This window comes from Protopterus annectens, chromosome 5.part0, assembly GCF_019279795.1.
Source record: "Protopterus annectens isolate FY-2018-M chromosome 5.part0, PAN1.0, whole genome shotgun sequence".
Classification (NCBI taxonomy): Eukaryota; Metazoa; Chordata; order Ceratodontiformes; family Protopteridae; genus Protopterus; species Protopterus annectens.
In genome coordinates, this window is record NC_056735.1 from 1,430,645,308 (window position 1) to 1,430,660,957 (window position 15,650).

General features: G+C 37.2%; 1 protein-coding gene across 3 annotated transcripts in view; it reads right to left on the minus strand.

Annotated features, from left to right (window-relative positions):
* Positions 1 to 15,650, minus strand: part of GGACT (gamma-glutamylamine cyclotransferase) — a 517,164-nt gene that overhangs the window by 308,945 nt on the left and 192,569 nt on the right. The gene's annotated exons all lie outside the window — the stretch shown is intronic.

Consider the following 15,650-nt stretch of genomic DNA (forward strand, 5'->3'; position numbering starts at 1 on the left):
CATGTGAGTCACTTTTCCCCCTAAAGTTTGTTTGCAAAACTGGGATTCTGAAATAATTCCCTTCGGTTCCTGCTGGAGTTTTTTTTTTCCAGCTTGGGGAAGAGGAGTACTACTATTTGGGCAACTGACGTTATCTGTTAAGTTAGAGGTAGTTCCGTTCTAATGATAATATAGCATGGAAGTACCGTACCAGCAGCACTCTTCCCTTGTAGGCTGTCAAGTCATGAACATCCAAGGGGATTCGGAGACTGACCCTGAAGCGCTGTTTAATGCTGTAGTGAGCCCCTCAAACACCAGCGTACCCCACTCATTGCCCATGAGAATGAGGAAGTTACCAGACTCATTCTTCAAGCAGCCAGAGTCCAAATCCCATTCTAGACAGGTAATGTCTAGCACCAAGAATGAAGCATAGCTCTTTTATTGTACACCAGTGCTGCATTTACACTTATTACAGAAACATCCTCATACTTCTTCAGCAGTAATGTCTCTCTTTGGCTCATCAGCAATAACTTCCCGAACAGCATCTTATACAAGCACACCCTTCCTAAATAGCATCTCATACTGTTACACTCTCAGCTTACATGTATCTTACTTTTTTTTTTAAATCGACATCCCTATAAATCTTTGCTTTCACATCCATTTGGCTGCATACAGCAGTAGCAAACAAAACACAATACACACACACACACACACACACACACACACACACACACACACACACACACACACACACACACACACACACACACACACACACACACACTCCCTTCTTCTTCCATTGCCCACAGTCCACAGCATAATTACCTGTGCAGCCGCTCCGTTCTTGGAAACCACTTCTAGCCTCCTCCACTCTCCTTCCATTGCCCATGCAGCTGCTCCATTCTTGTAGCCTCATTCCATTCTTAATTCAGAAATATGAGTACACACACGTTATTTTTTTGAGCTGAGCTCAATTCCAACAGGCTGGCAGACCGTCTCATACAGCTGACATCATCGCACATGTGATGATGTCAGCTCAAAAAGCCAGGGGAAACAAAATTAAAAAAAAAAAAAACAGTCTGGAAATTTGGAAATTAAGTGATGCCACTCGGGAATCATAGCACCCCATGTTTTGGACCCCAAAACTCGGTAAAAACCGAGTAATTCAATATGGTTGGGAGGTACGGATGAACAATAATGTGCTAGCTGATGGCAGAAGTAGCAGTACAGCAGCATGCATGCTGATGTGATGGACAATGCAGTTAAGCTAGGCTAGGACAGCCATGTTATGCATGCCTTTAGTCACAAAACTGTGAGTGGCTGACTGCCACAAAAAGGGCAGCAAGGCTGAACCCAGGAGCCAAAAGAAAGACCAATGTGGGTATGCATGGCACAGTATCAATCCTATTAATTATGTAAATGAGGCGGAAATGGGGGAGCAAAGAATGTATGAAAAGGTGAAGAGCAAGAAGAGCTAAACATAGTGGGGTATCCCTAATGCATAAATCTTAGGGAGTAGGTGAAATATTTGGAAGGAGAGAGAAAAACTATTTTGTATTTTGCCCAAAAGAAGAAGTGAGGTAGGTACTGAGGTATGGTTTTGGGTGGGATAGAGGGAGATAGGTAGGTAACAGAGACAGATATACAAATATGTGAGACAGCTACATATAGACAAGGGCAGAATGCACATAAAAGATTTGGGGAGAGTGGCTGGACACATATAGATAGTGGGTGGACATCTGGTGATGGAGTGGGTTGGACATTGAACAAGGAATAGATAGAATTGCACATATGAGAAGGAATACAGTGGGAAGAGGAAGAAGAAAGGGTGGGCTGCAGGCATGGTTGGATGCGAGGCTGACCCAGAGGGTAACAAGCCCTGGTATCATAGGAAGTTATAAGGTTAATGGTCCTAGGGCCCTTACAAGCCTAGCCAATTTCTACCTTTATTTCCACAATCAGCACCTATTGCCCCGAGCAAGAGTGACACAGGTGGAACCCCCGTAGTGAACTTAGGGTTACCCATCCAATCCTCCAGACTGCGTTTTGAAGAGGGTCAATGAGGTGCTCTGTTTGACATGAAGTGGAAGTCTGTTCCAAAGGTGTGGTAACCTGTGGAAGACAAATCTGTCCCTCTAGCAGGTTCTATTAATGTCACATACTAGGTTAAGTTCTTTAGAGCAAGTAACCTGTGTACCATTTGACTTGCAGATATGCATCATTTCCAATAAAGCAGGGTCATAAATTGCCTTATATGCAAGGCAGAGATCACCTCTGAGTAGTCTGCATGAAACAAAATAAGGTGACAGAGATTTTAGATGATCCACATTGAACAGATGCTGAAGACCTTGACATTTCCAGAATTATGTTGCTGATCTTATGGGGCAATTGCTCTCAAGGCCTAATGGATTGAGTTTGCCATTCATGCAACCACAAGTCATGCCAGAAGGAAATATACATTGCCAAGGTGGACAAACAGTTGCTTGCACACCTTGTCAGTGACAAGCCTCCACAACTGCCACCAGGATACAAATAAAGACTTCTCCTGTCCACTTCAAGGAGTTAACAGTTAACTGTGACAATAAAGACAACCCTGGAACATATAACAATTGTTTGGAGTGTATAGATCACCAATGTCAAGTGCAGATGACCTACAGGAATTCATAAAATTCTTGCATGAAACACAGGAGGGAAGAATAATATTAGCTGGTGACTTAAATTTAGAAGAAAGACTATAATAATATTGATTCTACAACGTTAGTAAGGAAATTACTTACCGTGTGTATTCAGGAATAACAATTGCTTCAGATCGTAAAAAAGACAGAACATACTAGACATTGTTTGTATTTTTTATTTTTATTTATTTGCAATTGGTTTACCCATTGGGCCAAAATGAACCCGTTTTCAATGGAGTCCTGGGGAGAAAAGCTCCAAAACAATCTAGGTTACAGTAGGTTATTAATGATAATTATACAAAAATTCCCAAAATTCCCAAAGAATTTACTGTATTAACAAAATTCCAAAAGAAATTACTGTAACTTCAAGACAAGTTTTACGACCATTGATGTGCAGTGATCATGGGTTTATAAAGGTTAATTTGTTGCTAGATAATTCTGCCAAACTGAAATCTAAGCTAATGCACAGAAGGTTAATTACAGATTATAAGGAAGCAAAACAGTCATTATGTAAAACTAACTGGAGTGAGGTGTGCAGCCGAAAAACTGCAGATGGAATGTGGAAAGTTTTGAAAGAGAAATTGAGTACAAAAAAATCAAAAAAATGTTTAACAACAGGAGATAGGCATACAACATCAGGCGGACTTACTTCCATAAGAACAAGATATCTGATTAAGGTGAGAGACAAAAATATAAGAACTGGAAGACAGGTCAAAGTACAACGTTAAAAATGAAATAAACAAGCTGGATAAACAGATTAAGCATAGTGTGAGACAAGAAACATTTGAGAAAATTTATATAAAGATATTGAGCATAATAGGAAACCTTTTTATGGATACATAAGATGCAGAAGGAGTAAAGACACACACATTGATAAACTGTGTGCAGATTCTAAAATGTATTCTCAGACACAACAGATTATAAGATATATTTACAAAATCTTATGCAAAACAGTTTAGCTGCCCAAAAGGGGTGGTAAGTTGTCCTAGTGACATCCAGGTAACCCCAGATACTGGAATCAAATTAAATTGTATTGAAAAAGAACTGTGCAAACTGGATCCAAACGAAGCACAGGGAAGAGACAGAATTAGTAACAATGACCTGAGAACACTTCAGCAAGAACTTACAGTACTATTATAGCTATTATTCACTAGGTCATATAAACATGGGGAGATTCCTCAAAATTGGAGACATGCACTTATTAAACCTGTCTTTAGGGGAAAGGGGAGTAGGACAAACCCAGAGTCATATAGACCCATAAGTCTACTTTCATGTTGTGGAAAAATAATGGAGAAGGTAATATTGGATAAGTTATTGTCATAACTGGATAGGTTGGGACTTGAAACCATATATCAGCATGTATATGTTGAAAACAGATCTATTACCACCTGTAACATGATGTTCTATAACAATATAATAACAGCTATGAATGAAAAATTGTGATGTGATGTAATTTATATAGATTTAACTTCAGCAGGGTCATACACATAACACTGATCAATAAATTAGTACAACTAGGTACTAATGTACTCTTGATAAGATGGATAGCTGCATGGCTTACAAATAGGACATAGCAAGTATCATACAGCAACTGGACAGGCAAAATCTTTGGTTACAGTCAGGGTGTCCCACAGGGCTCTGTCCTAGGCCCTTACTTGTTTAGATTGTATCTTTCAGACCTAACTTTTTCATCTGAGGTGTTCTACAGTCTATATGTAGATGACCCGAAATTGGTTAAACTGATTACATGTATTACAGATATGGCATGTCTGCAAAATAACTTGACTAAATTGACCATTTAGGCACAGGAGAATAATATGCTAAAAAATACATAAAAAACTAAGCATATGTGATTTGGTAGGCATAAATTGAAAGGTGAATATTTAATACAGCACACAGTGATTGAAACTGTAGACTCATTTAAGGACCTGAGTATATGGGTCGATTCAGCTATGTGTTTTTCTAAATGTATCAACCAATTGGTTAATGATAGTTATAGAATTATATGTTATATAAAAATGATTTATAAAGTCTAGGAAATCAAAAATAATTAAGTCGTTGGTTATTTACATTAGACACAAACGTGAGTATGGAATAACAATATGGAAACCCTATAAGAAAACAAGCATGAGTAAACTGGAAGGAGTACAATAGAAATATACCAAGGGCATCCATGGATGTGAAAATTTAAGTTATTATGAAAGACTAAAATATCTGAACTTGTACAGTGTTTCTTACAGATATCTAAAAGGAAATCTTATTCAGGTATATAGGGCATTTAAAGACAACTACCTCTGGGAATGTTTGTGGTTATCAAAAAGTACTAGAGAATCATCAGACAACCTATGTAGAAGATTCTATAGGAATGAGAAGTGTACTAATTGGTTCTCTGACAGAGTAGCTGATGCTTGGAACAGACTACCAAATTACATTAAAGCACGTACTAGTTTAAATATTTTTAAGAACAGTCTGGACGCTTATTATGGGAACAAGTGTTATGGTATACTGGCAAGCTAGAACAGCATTAATGCCCGTGCTTGAAATATTTGTATGTATGTAACACCACCACTGTTGCTCTACTAATATCAACCTTCACAGCAAGACTCGGAGACTGTTGATCAGCAGTGCATTTGTGAAATGTTTAAGTTTTTGACTGTGTGGCTCAGAATCCTCCCTGTTTGATGTGCAGCACTGTCCTTCACACAAGTGATGACCTAAACTGCCTGGAGCTCTGCGTATAAAATTAGTCTTTCCCTCTTGCTGCACCAAATTCAACATCAGGCTCATGGTAATGCCTCCGCTAGTACAGCCTAGGTGTCTGTCTTGAGACTTCCTATGCACTAAATCTTTATAAAATAACCTACCAATAGAGATAATCAAACTTAAAGGACCCCTCCCATTCTACAGGATGGTAATTCTACTGATGGAAACAACCAAACTATCATATCTTACGGATCCATGGTGGGTTAACTTACAGTGACAGACAACAAGCTTTTCTCCCACCCAGTATACAGATGACACTGTCCTCTACAAAGTAAGCCTAGCAATGCCAAACTTGTGATCAGAGTTATTAACAGTTTCAGCCACATTTACATTAGTTCTGGAATATTATAATAAGAAGTAGTGGCGATAAGCCTAAGACTATGCTCTTCAGAACAAAACACAGAATTCAGGCAATGCTTTAAACGACAGGCTGGTCGTGTGTGTTCACACACTGATAGTTTATATTCCTCAATTTAAAGATGTAGGTTAAAGCTGGGGTAATAGCACAGAAGACCATAAAGATACTGCAGGAATACCACAGTTTCAGTCATATTCAAAATTTGGGGGGCAAGAAGAAACTTAAAGATAGAAGCTGGTTGGACTAAACTAGGTAGAAGTTTAGGGGTTGCCGTATGCAGAACTGAACAAATTGTGCTGATTTTGCATATTCTCCCAACATCAACACGTGTTTACTTATGGCATTCTGATATCCTACCCCCTGAGCATATTTTGGAATGCATGGTCTGTTCAGTGTTGCCAGAAACACCTCTCAAAGCTGGTGGTGTGTGCACATTACTTAATTTACAAAGACAGGCTGATAGTTGATTTCCATTTTAACATATGTTTTGGCAAGCTAATAAAATATTCTTTTGCTTTTAGTATACAGTAATAGCATATGTTCCCGATACCTAATTTGAAATAATCTGAAGTCCAGGATATCAGCAGATGAAAGGGGGTTGGGTTGGGTGGTAGATGAGGGGTCAGCTCTGGGACCCCACCAAAATGGATCAAATTGGGCCCAGCAATTGCTAAGGGCTGCCCTGCTACCAGTTTAGTAGCAATATGGCAGTTTGACAGACAGAAACTCTGAGCAAAGAATAAAAAAAAAATTACATTCACCAGCATATTTTCTTTCCATACAAGTGGCCCAGAATTCAAACAGCATGTAGCAAAATTATAGTCATGGATGAGTGATATATATTAACATGTTTTTTATATATATATATATATATATATATATATATATATATATATATATATATATATATATATACACACACACACACACATATATATTTAAAAAGATTGCATCTTATGAAAGTTATTATTATTTTTTTGTGATTATTACTCTGAGTTTGTGTTACACACATCACAAATTCCATATATAACTAAGAAATCCCTAATGAATTTCCCATTTTTCTTTTATTGCAACTAAATCTATTTGATGAAGGTAGTTTCTCCATTACTGCTATTACTGTTAATAAGCCATAAAAATGTTTGGATTTTATTTTGCGTTGTGCTTGCTTTTTTCCAGTGTAGAACAAAGTTTTAGTTTGGCAAGAATCCAGCATATAAAGCAACCAGTAGCTGTAACTGATAAGAGAATCATTAGGCAATGCACCTACCAAATAAGAATGCCAATGTAAAGAAAAAAAAATGTGCATGGGCTGCAACATGTAAGGTGGACTCATTCTTTCTTGTCGACAGTGCACAACAAAGTGTCAGACAATACAATGCTTTGCTTATAGAAAAGGAAGAAGCTCTGATTAATATATATGGTTGGACTTGACAATGACAAATTTAAAACTGAGAAGCTACTCAGTGGCACACTCAAAATTACTTTGGAAGTACAGTGCTTGAAATAGATGGGGGTGGACGTTATTTGTTTTAAAACCATCAGAGGAAAAGTGCTTACTGGGAAGAAAACAATTTACTGTCCTTCTGCAGATAAATATAAGAAGTGGGCCTACATAAAGCTGGGATGCTATCAACTTAGTAGGTCATCTCTAGTGCCAAGTAAGTAAAGTACGAATTACAGGGAAATCAAAGAGTGACAGAACTGCTGGAGCAGGAAATGAATGACAAAACACTAGCTAGATTAAATAAACTGAAGAAAAAACCAAGCTAAAATAAAGTGAAAACCCAAAACTAGCTTATTTATACAGAATAAGGAAAGTAAAAACATACACTTCAAATGTTGGTACGTCGCTTCCAGACAAAACAGCATTATGTTATTGTATTATGTCATGCTACAATATACTAGCACTATATAGAAAGGACAAGAGATATCTACTATCAAAACAGAAAAAAAGGTCATAGGATCCTAACTAAATTGTCATAGATGGCAAGACAGTTTAATAAACAATTACCTGAAACACCAGTACAGTCTTACTACAAAAACCTGCTATGTGTAATATTCCAGCTTTATAGTAAAAGTTATCAAACTGTGTGAATTTGGAACTTGCCTTACTGGGAAATTGTCTCAAGCTAACTGTCTGCCCCTTATCCTTCGTACATAATTTAATACAACGTCTGTCTCGACATTTTTGGCGGACATTATAAAAAGTATTCTTGTTATTCTGAGGTAGATGCTACAGCTGCATGAATATATTATATTTACAGTGTATATATTTAGTCCTGTTGTCTCATCACATTACAGTACAAACTTGTCATGGAGAGCTTGTTGCTTGTATCCTGTCAATGAAGCTTCTCTTCCTAGGTATCTGCCTAGTTAGACTATCCCAGTAAATAAGTGCCAATAAATAAATAATGGTGGTAACTGATAATAATTTTTAAAAAGTGGGATTACACAAAGTGTAAAAACAAGGTTTAATGGTAGGCTGCAAAGTATATTACCGACTTTATGGCAGAAGACCTGCAGTTCTATGTCTGGACAAAACTTAGAACACAGTAATGATTTTAAGATTGATTAGGTAACATCAGGTATGTTAGAGAGCGAAAAAAAAAAAACATTTTATTCTTCTGTACTGGGTAATCCCACCAAAGAAAGGGCAAGGGCATAACATGATAAAATATTGTTATATGTTAAGATACAGCAGTAAGAGTACCATCCTAGCAAAGGTTAAACATAGGCATACATAAAAGTTTATTTTTCCGTGATAAGTCACTAGTGATGCATCACAATACTTTGAAAGTAACTCCTTTTCATGATGGGATAGAATAACCAACAGTAAAGATGAAGAGAGTACATTTAAAACCACACTGCCAAAGCACTACGTGATCTGTGTGTTACTGCTTCCCTAGCAGATTCCCCTTTTTTCTGCTTGTTAGTACCTACTGTTGAGGTAATCATCTATTTTCTGGCCTTTGCATACATTGGTAAAATTACCTTGTCCTCAGATGGGACCTCTTTACTACATCACTCCTGCTTTTTAGCCTGCCCATGGACACTACTTGGGCATTACTTTCTTTCCCAGTCTTCTTCACCCTTCCATGCTCCCATCACATCACTAGATTTCTGCATTTCACTTTAGCATGTACACATCACACAGGTAACATGTAACAGTACATTATTAGTTCAGACCATAGCTGCATTTCAATGATTTTTACAAGCCATTCTCAAACCAGTTTGTCCCTATAACTTCTTCTTTTCTTAACATTCAATGAATCCAACTAAAGTGTCAAAATTTTGTAATATCTGTACGCATGAAAATATTTTACTTGTTTTGATACACTGTTTTACATTATGCCAATCAGATCTTGCAAGCAGTTTTTATATTCATTTAATCTTAAATTGTGGCTGCTTAAATACTGCTTCATAGGTCAGTGCTGTGATTTGCATCATGGGGTATGAGTACCAGCTGGTTCTTGCAGCCTAAAGGCCGCAAGCATTGTCGGTAATCATCAGCTGTGATTAAGACTGCGGCTACTTAAAAGATTTCAAAGACTGCATACAGTGTGTGTGTGTGTGTGTGTGTGTGTGTGTGTGTGTGTGTGTGTGTGTGTGCGTGTGTGTGTGTGTTGTGTGTGGCTGTTTTCTTTTGTCCTCAAATCTGATGGAGATTTTTGCCCTCCTGAGGTCTTTTTTTTGGGGGGGTGGAGTTGGGAGGCACCAACTGGGGTGTAATGGTTCAGGGCACCTGCTAACATAGCGACAGCTCTGATGTTGGCATTCAATTACTCTACATATTTCTGATGACTTCTAGACCGTCAATTCTTATCCAAAACTTTATTCTCTGGATATAATTTGCTTTTCAAAGCACCCTTTACTCATGTAACTGTAATGAGACTGGGCTTTATGTTTTGTTTTTCCAAATGACAGAACTAAGTTTTGTTCACTGTCCTCCTCTGCACCGGCCATTCCCACCCTCAATGAAATATATCTATGGTCATAAACCTCACAGGCAAAAACTTCTAAGGGAAACTACTTTTCTGCTGTTGCTTAGTGTTTATTTATGTACTGATATTCAGGCCACCCTGTGTGATATCAGTACTTCTAAGCAGGTGCAGCTGTTTGCTATTAGTGATTTCAGTAGTAGTAATGGTCCTCCACCTTTACTCCTGTGTGGCACATGGTACCCCGTTACAGCAGAAGACACTGCACTTAAAGCTGTAAATAGTCCTCATTTCTTCTGCATTGCATGTGTTTGCTCAAAGATTATGAGCTTCTTATGCATGTAGCCTCAAGATCTCACTGACACCTATTAGGACTGGTAGAAAGGACTGGCTGCATGCCTGAAAATGCTCAGTTGAACAAAAAGAGTGACTACGCACAACAGGCACATTATAGCGAAAAATCACAGGAGTTGAAAACAGAGCGCAGAAGAGAAGAAGGCATCTTCATATTAATACTACAACAAGAAGCAAAGATGCATGTCTAATGTTATGACAGACAAGGACAGACGGCAATTATCAGAACTGCAGGGGTAGGAAGTTTGATGTCAAAATTAATGTAGAAACAAAAACAGGTGGTATTTCAGGAATGGAGAAATGGCTTAAGACATGCAATATATATATATATGTATATATATAGGTTCATTATATATATATATATATATATATATATATATATATATATATATATATATATATACAGATATATAGATATATATATATACAGATATATAGATATATATATATATACAGATATATAGATATATATATATATAGATATATATATATATATATATATATATATATATATATATATATATATATATATATATATAGATATCGTAACATTCTCAGAGATTTTTTATTTATTTTATTTGTACACTGATCCGTATGAACCTTTTTCAAATTCAACCTGGAAGTACTGACTGATGAAGTGACATGCTAAGAGTCACACAGTTAGACAAATGGAGGCTGAAAGAGTCAAACTCTGGACTACAGTAAGCAGATCGTTAATACTTCATAGATATTGCCTACACACTGAATGGGGGAGGATAGAAAGCTTCATATCATGAGTACAACTTGTGTGAAAAAAATAATGAAAAGCTCAGGGTTTGAGCTTAATGGGAATGAGGAATTCACTTGGATTAATGCAGGTCAATACTGGCATGATGTTTTTCATCTTTCTTGGGGGGGGAATCATGATTTTTTGTAGCAGGTTTGTGTTTCCTTAGCAAACATTTACAATGGGAAGGAGGGTCGGTACAGAAAACATTAGGAAATCCTACACTCTTCTCTCAGGGCAAAGAGCAAGTTACTGATATAAGATCCAAGTGCAGGAACAAAATCTGGAGAAAATCAGGGTTAAACAGGAGGAAATGTACTCTGAAACTATACACAGATGACACAAAAAAGCAGTACAAAGGAAAATAGGAAGGTAATGCATGTCAGTGTCCTCAGTCAAGGCAAAATGCTGCCTGATTCACAGGTTTCATGAAAGAACAATGACTGATTTTATAGCATAAACAGAAACATGGCAGAAAAAAAAATTAACGGGATGTAAACATACAAAGAAAAGGAAAGTTCCAGCAGGTAAAGATGTGCCTGGTCCAAAAAGCTCCAACAAAACTCCAAAAAGACCATCTCAATTTACCTCAGGAAAAACTTTTATTAATGAAAGTTTTACTGTGGTGATTTGAACCAGTCTTTTTGGAGTTTTTGTTGAGATATAGACATACCATGGTATATGGTCTACCAGTGGAGCAGTAGAATAAAATATTTATTTATTTTATTTATTTTACATTTGTTGACCGGGCTAGTCCATCTGGATACATGTCCATTTTCAGTGGAGGCCCGGGGAGAAAAGCTCCAGTTACACAGCATAATAAAAACATACAAAAACATAAAATAACATTTTGATTTAACATTTATAGATTAAATATTTTAAAACAACATTTTGAAACATCTAAAGAAAAAATTTGGCAATGGCATTAATATGGAATAATACCTCTTCAGTTAACAAAAATTGGAATAAGACAGATGAAAAATGGGTAGAAGAGTTAAAGATAAGAAGTAGTACTCAGGAGAGAGAGTGCTATGAATAAGGAGAAGGGTTAGTTTAAGGAATGGTTAGACGTAGAGATTATGGTTGAGAATGATATTTTGTGGATGACAGATAGAGAAAAAAATGGTTAGTCGGGGTTGGTACAGGAGCATAACCAGTGATTGGAGAAGAAAGGTTTTAGGTTAGTTTTAAATAGTGAGAGAGAGGTGAGGGTAGTGAGGTCATTTGGTAATTGATTCCATATTTTACCAACTGAGTTTGAGAATAAAGAATCACCTGCTAAGTTATTAGAGAAGGAAGTGTGTATCAACATTTTGTTGGCAGAGCAAAGATTCTTTAAGTTATTATATGGTCTTATAAGGGTAGAGAGAATTGTGGTGTTATCGGGTTGGTGTAGGGCTTTGTAGACAATTATAAGTTGGTTAAATTGTAGTAGGTGCGGTAATTCAAGCCACCCTAGCTGTTTTAGATTTGGACAGTGGTGGGTTCTGTAAGGAGAGTTGGTAGCAAATCTAGCAATATTATTGTATGATCTAGTAAGTTTGTTAAGATTATTTTTAGAAAGATTGGTATATATGGGGGAAGCATATAACAGGGTAGAGATTAAGTGGGTTCTAGCTACTGTGGCTCTAGCTACTGGTGTCAGGAAAGGTTTGATACGATAAAGGGATCCAAGTTGTTTGCTAGTAGATTTAATTGTGGAATTTATGTGAGTGTCAAACTTTAGTTGATTGTCAGCAGTAATTCCAAGGAGTTTGGTGGTGGGGTCAGGTGAGATAATGGTGCCATTGTTAGATGTAAGTGTGAAATGAAGAGGGGGCGATAGATGAGAAGGAGTGAAGGGCAGTAATTTGTTTTTTTTAGGGTTAAGGAGAAGACAGTGGTTGGAGAACCATTGTTCAATAGTAGAGAATGCTTTTTGTGTGGAGAAAATCAGGGTTAAACAGGAGGAGAGGTAATTTCCTTAAATACAAAGATCAGAAAGTTTATTTAATAGTATAGGATGAGATACAGTATTGAAAGCCTTCGAGAGATCAAGGAATAGACAGGAAACAAGTAAGTTGTTATCTTGGGCTTCTGCTACTGTTTGGGTGAATGAGAGTAAAGCAGTAGATGTGCTGTGGTGGGGTAATTCAAGGAGTAATTCCAAGGAGTTTGGTGGTGGGGTCAGGAGAGATAACGATACCAAGCCTTCTCTACTATTGAACAATGGTTCTCCAACCACTGTCTTCTCCTTAACCCTAAAAAAACCTGAAAATACAAACAGGTGTTGTCCTCTGCTTCAATAAAAGGATAATACATAAACAAGGAGGATGGAAAAATGTGGGTCAAAGTGCAGACTATAATGGAAATGGCACAGCTAGGGGTTTCACACAAATTCCTTCCTTTCAGATAAAACAAACACTTGGCAGTTATGAATACTGGCAAGAACTAGTGATGGACTGCAGCAAAATGGTTAAAGGGAGAAGAAAGATTCAGACAGTAAAGCAAGAGGTAGACACTATCCAAATTCACTCTCCCTCACCTAAGTCTCAAACCATTTTCACTCAGAATATCCAAAGTATTGTCAACAAAATCACAGCACTGCACTCTTAGGTCAAACTTAACTCCCCTCATATCCTAACCCTCTCAGAAACCTGGATAAAGCCTCACATCTCTAACTCGGAAATCCTATCTTCAGGCTACAACATCTTTCGTGCTGATAGAACAAACAAGAAAGGTGGAGGTGTTGCCATACTCTACTCCGGCCAACTTACTCTCTCTTCACTCTCAATTTTCATACCTAGCTTTGCTCCTGCTGATATCCTTAATGCAAACTGTCATCTCAACCCTCATAAAAAAATTTCCATTGTATCCATCTATATCCCCCCTGTGACAACATCCTTATTCTTGAAAAACTTCTCTCCTGGCTCACCCAACATGTCCTCTATAAAACCATTATACTGGGTGATGTCAATATTGATTGGGCTTCTCATTCCTCCTCATCTCTTTATTCTATTAATTCAATTCTTACTAATCATTCTATTTCCGAAGCTCTTATCCCTATCATATGGAAATCCTTTTTCACTATCCCTTTCCAGAAAGGCGGAAACTCCACTGACCCATCCAGCTATCGTCCCATTGCCATACTCTCCCTCCTTTCCAAAATTTTTCAAAAATGTGTCCACACCCAACTACTTCAACACCTGCTGGAAAACCGTCTTCTAACTCCCACCTAGCATGGCTTTAGACCCCACCACAGCACATCTACTGCTTTACTCTCATTCACCCAAACAGTAGCAGAAGCCCAAGATAACAACTTACTTGTTTCCTGTCTATTCCTTATCTCTCTAAGGCTTTCAATACAGTATCTCACCCTATACTATTAAATAAACTTTCTGATCTTCATCTCTCTACCCCATCTATAAACTGGTTCTCTAGTTACTTATTTAACAGACAACAATCTATACACTGGCAAACTGTCTCCTCCCCACTTCTACCTGTCAACACTGGCATTCCCCAAGGTTCCATTTTGGGTCCCCTCTTGTTCAATATCTTCAATAACACATTAAACACCACTACTAACATCTCTACACTCTTACAATACGCCGATGACTCAACCCTTATAACCACTGCCCATAGCATCCCAGAACTCCATGCTCTTACCCAAGACAATTTCACCTCCATTGAAAACTGGCTCACTGACAATCAACTAATATTAAATCTTAAAAAAACAAAACTGTTACTTTTCCTTCCTAAAACACTGGTACAACATAAATCCTCTTTCTCTATTACTTCCCTTAACAATACTACCATCAGATCTGAACCCCATACTAAATTACTTGGTGTCATTATCGACGACAAACTTAAATTTGACATACGTATTAGTTTGTATAAAAAGAAAAAACTTGGTCTTCTGTACCAGAATGATAAACTGCTCTCCCCTCCACCAAATCCTCCCTTGGCCTGTTTCTTCTCTTACCCTCTCTTCTATATGCAGCACCAATCCTTACTAAACTTCAGTCATCTCTCCTTTCCAAATTAGAACAAACATATAGCAAAATAGCTAGATTTGCCTCCAGTCTCATCTACAAATCTCACCACTGCCTCAACCTTAAGTCTTTATAATGGCCAGAATTCCCTAAACAACTTCTTCTATTGCAACTGCATATAACACACTCAATTCTCTATAGCCCTATTTCTTGTCCCTCCATCTCTAATATTGTATCTCTTTATAACCCTCGGCGTCAGCTTCATACATCTGACAAACATCTTCTGGACATCTACAAACCAACAAAAAATATTGGAAAATCCCTAAATAAATTATCTGTAGCCCACACCTGGAATGCCTTTCACTTAATATAAGAAGTATCCCCAATAAAGCCCAATTCAAACTTGAACTTAAACAATACCTTCAAAAGACCTGGTCCTGCCCTTGTTAAACTCTAACCTGATATCCAACTGCTTTCTTCCTAACTCTTCTCTCATACACCAATCATTTTTTCCCTTTTTTCTATCTAAAGTTTTTATTCTTGAATATATACATTTTTGCTGTTTTTATATTATTACATATAAAGCATCTTGCTGTTGCTGTACTTTCAGTCTGCAGCTAATATACAACTGTTTAACATAGTTTATTTTATTTATATTTTTTGATGTATAACTTCTTGATATTATACCTTTGTAAATGTATCTCTTTCTTGTAAAATTAGCTTGTATTTGGAGCTTTTCTTCTCAGGTCTCCACTGAAAATAGGCCCCTGGCTCAGTTGGACTATGTTAACAAATGACAATAAATAAATAAATAAATAAATAAATGAAACTCAGGATAAACCAGCA